The 4775-nt window shown below is 31.3% G+C and overlaps 1 protein-coding gene across 1 annotated transcript in view; it reads right to left on the bottom strand.

Annotated features, from left to right (window-relative positions):
* LOC119833605 (elongation of very long chain fatty acids protein 4-like) overlaps positions 1 to 4076 on the bottom strand; it is a 17604-nt gene extending 13528 nt beyond the window's left edge. The window contains exon 1 of the mRNA XM_038357695.1: positions 3969 to 4076. The gene's annotated coding sequence lies outside the window, so the exon portion shown is untranslated. The remainder of the gene's footprint in view (positions 1 to 3968) is intronic.
* Positions 4077 to 4775: the final 699 nt, after the last annotated feature.

Raw genomic sequence — 4775 nt, 5'->3', positions numbered from 1 at the left:
CCTATACGGCATCTCTTACCGGATATGCAGAGGTTACGGTACTCTGTCGGTCATTGGGTTATAACTTCAACTTGCATAATCAACTTTCTTTGAATATTTTGACAATCATCACTTGAAATGATGTGAAATTTGTTTGTTTATCACGAGTACATGCTTATTGAAACGTAATTTTATAAAACAATCTTGACATTTTTTTAGGCGACGTATCAAGAATAAATCAATTGATATATGTATGTGACAATTCTTTGCTCATCAGATCACTATACTAATAACATAGATTAAAAATAATTGTATATATAATCTGTGCTTTTCTATATTATATATAACTGCCGCCCGTATAACCATAAGAAAAAAATAAACAGTCCAAGGGTTTACCACACGCAGATCCCGCTCTTATGAGATTTCCGGGATAAAAGCTATATTCGCATTTATAACAAAAATAGGGTTCGTTATATTTAGCTTCACCAACGTGGAATTAATAACACTTTATCATATTATGTATGTAAAGGTTCAATTTTGAATTGATTTTATAGTTTTAAAGCATATTATTACAAACAAAATTAATTTATAGTTGCTCAAATAAATAAATATTAACGACTAAGCAACGCAAGTCAGCGTTTCAAACTAAAATGACATAAAGGGTTCGATTAAATGAGAAGAAAGTGTACCAAACGTAACGTAGACTTGAGATTTCTCCTTGTTATAGGGTTCTAGTAAATGTTTGCTTCGTCATCTTAGAAATTGACATTCAGACTTGCATTTCCACTCTCAGCTTTGTAAGGCCCTTTGTTTGACGCCTGCGTGCGATTTAAATATGACATCCATTGCTGGTATTCAGGAAATATATGTGAAATATGAAGGATTTGACAAGACATCTTGGCTACAGTATAAAGACGTATGTGTCCTTAATATTATAAATGCGATATGTGTCTTCTGTTTGTCTGTCTTCCACATCGCAACGGAGCAATTTATGATGTGATTTTTGTGTCTGGATAGTTAGGAGGCAAGAGAGTAAGGTAGGCTACTGTTGAAAATAAATTATTCTTTCTCTGTGTTATTCATTCTCATCTTTCAATTCATTCATCTTAATATGCCGATATATATTCTAAAACTGAATATTTTAAAGTGAGTACTAGGTTCGTTTTGAAAAAAAAATCTATTGAACCATAGTACCATATAATAGTATATAATATACTGAATAGATATGATAAAATGAATGATTATTTTATTGATTGAAGAAAAACAATTAATGTTAAGCATTTTTATCATATATAATTATCTCTTACGATAAACTTTCTACACAGCTCCAGGGTATACTTAATAAATTCTTGTGAGCTAGTTAACACGTAAGCATTCACTGAGAGGTTCGTGTGGAGAAGTCTAGCATTAGCAAGTATATATGTCTGTTTATTTGGTGGCCTTTCTATCACGTCGGAGCGATTTTGTGATATCGGTTTTTACTTGGAGATAGTTAGGAGAATTAAAAAAAACTTCAGAACTATAGTTTTATAAGGACTCTGTACTAGATAACACATATTATTGTGATACATAGATTAGTTTGTTGAGTATCAGACTATCACACTTATATTATAAATATCAAAGTTTGTTTGTATGTTTGTCCGTCAATCATGATAAAACTACTGAGCGGATTTTGATGAAATTTGGTTTACCGACAGGGTATGAGTTGACATGGGTGGTAGGATACTTTTAATCCCGATTGAATGCTCCCTTGGGATGAAACAGGAATCTTGATACCGGGCGGAGCCGGGACGGGCGACCAGTTTTTCACTTTTCAGTTCAATTTATTACAAAATTAGTAGCCGCACGTCCCTCGCTCAGGTTCACCCATGAGACATAAGCACAGAATGAAAATCTGTTTTTATTCAAATTACCGTTGAAATAAACTCGCCTAAAACAAGATATTCTAAATCCAATGGAATTTGTTTATCGTTAACTTTGCAAAATCTGTTTGTTTCATAGCGAAGTCACGTACAATTTTTTTTCTATTAAACCTAAGTATATTAGATAGTACACGGAGAATTTTTAAGATTGCTCTTAATAGAAATATAGAATCTGTTGCTTGGAATGAGAATGTATTGAATAAATTTACTGTTTTTGTTGAAAAACACGTAAGTACACAGCGTAGTTTGTCTTCGTAATTGTTTTAAGCAAAGAGCAAACATTGATGCTTTTATGGTTTAATACTTAAATCTATCGAGACTTATTACTTGATAATTATGTCTTTTTTAGTTTGAAGTCATACTCTGTAATCGAACTGTGTTTAATAATCTTGAGACACTAAAATCATTAATTATTCCGGTGATAGAACTAGTACTATTCTTAATGCCTACTTACATTATAAACTTTTCTCGCCTAAACCACTGGACTGATTTGGATTTAGAACTAAACACTTATATTTTAATAAGGTCATTTTAATATTTAAATTTGTTAATACGTCTTAATGCTGTACATTCAAATTTGATACATTTGCTGCTACGGCCTCGGCAAAAGAAATTAAGGCGATCGGACTATATTTATATAAAATATTGTCAAATAAATGAAAAGCAGTTATAGAATTGCACCTGAAAAATGCTCGGTTCATTCATCTATGCTTCGAAGTGAAAGTAACACAGAGAGGTATCTATAGATACTTACTGTCGGTGGGTATAACTTCCTACTCAATCGTTAGAGTCGCTAAACTATGCGGTAATAGGTATTAGTTCCGTTACATATTTAATCGTCATAATTTAGGCCTATACCCAGGTTGTCGTTTAAGCTCACGTTTTAAAATCCACTCAAGCATTTACTCATTCACCTAGGCTTCGTTATTGAGTCAACACAGAAAGAACAAAATATATATTTTACAAGAAATTTCTACAAAAAAGAGTGGTCAGGAAGCTTTCTGATACCCGACTCGCGCTTTGTCTCTTGCAATAGGCATTGTAAATGAAACGTCACTGCGTGCGACTGGGACGATTCCTACGTCCTTTACTATGTTTAAATACAAATTTAAAAATAATCATATTAATAATACAATAAAATATGATTACGATATATTTATCCAAGTGTGAACTTGAACCTATTTACTTTTTATTATTCTCGTTTATCTTTTTTAAGGCTATAATAATTTTTCATACTAATTTAACAACTTACTCGTATGATAATATTATGCTTTATTTCAAACCGTTTTTTATTTTTTATTATTAAAGAAAATACTAAGTCAAGGTTCTTCCATTAAAATAGCAATCGATGGAAATTTAAAATCGGAATTCTAACAAGTTTTCGCGAATGTTACAACGGATAATTCTTTAACAGAATGACAGCTATTTTTAACATCTCGGCTTCTAAATTGCATGCTGTTATTGAAAAAGTTTCTGGAGCCTGCTATTAAACTTTGATTTTATCTATATTACTTCGGACTTTGTGGCTGTCTCATATTGTGAAGTTTAGAGGTTAAGTTTTCTTTAAATGGGGAGAAGTCATTTAGTTAAGTTTCGTATCTTACTCTATTAAATGTGCGTTCTTTATATTTATTAGTGTATTCGTGTATGTACAATGTTTGTTTGAAAATAACGTTCATATTTCAATAATGTAGGTAGATAGAAATATGCATCAATTGCTTCCTAAATGTGTTTAGAGAACTATAGAATAAAAACTAAAAAATAACGATTCATCATGAAATTGTTTTTAATCTTATTTACATTAAATTAATTTTAACGGAAATGCTTTGTGGGGCTTAGAGTTATATGTTAAATTAAGTTAATAGATCGGAATACCTCCTTATCAATAATCTGACAGCATAATTGCCATATAATATAAAGGCATATCGTATATAATATATCCTTTATATATCTCCTATATGTTTCACCTTTTACATAAAAACATTTCTATAATTTCGTATATTTTAAGTATTTTTATAGACAAAAACAATTTCCTAAAAACAAAAATACACGTTTATAAAAACTTACCTATAGCAATATAATAAATAAAGCACACCACTCACAAACACTCGCGATCAATGCCGACCCGCGGTCTCAAAGTATGGCGGTCAACTGCGCACGCGCACCTCGTAAAACTAACGTCAAGCTTTGGGGGTGAGAAGCGTTACGCGGGGTCTTTACCCGCGTTGTGTAAGCAGTTATGTAAGTCTGTAGGTCGAATGTAATGTTGTGTACATACGTAAAAGAATATCAGAATTTTCTAGATGAAAAATTATACTGGAAAATAATACTTTCATAGTACAACAACACGCTTCAATTATAGTATCTTTTAAATTGTCTTACCTACTAGAATAAGCAGAGTATACGTGAGGAAATTATTTAATCATGACAATAAGATGAACCTATGAAATAATTGTCTTATCACCGATAAGCGCACAAAGTTTGAATAACCTAAAGGTGTACGTTTAAAGTGATTCAACATAATATACAAACGTACTGGTCATCCGGTGAAATTAATATTAGAAAAGCGTTAAAACTTCTGTTATGCTCCTGAAATGAAACTATTACTGAAATGATATTATTTAAAAATTTTGTGCTTCTGTAGTCGGATTTCTGTCCCTTTTATCTGCAATTAACAAGCCGCACAGTATTTTGTCTTTTTTGCAGGTCTTATTTAATTTTTAGTGTAATTATTAGATAGTTGTAGGTGTTTAGTTATTAGTTTTTTTTTAACATTAAGCTTTCTGCGTATGTGCGGTGATATTTTTTTAAAGACATATATTTCTTTCTTTCTGAAGGGTAATAAAGTCTTAAAGCAATGCTTATTCCATTGTG

This window comes from Zerene cesonia, chromosome 17 (assembly GCF_012273895.1).
Source record: "Zerene cesonia ecotype Mississippi chromosome 17, Zerene_cesonia_1.1, whole genome shotgun sequence".
Lineage (NCBI taxonomy): Eukaryota > Metazoa > Arthropoda > Insecta > Lepidoptera > Pieridae > Zerene > Zerene cesonia.
The sequence above is the reverse complement of the archived record's forward strand: the minus strand, read 5'-3'. Positions and strand labels throughout refer to the sequence as shown.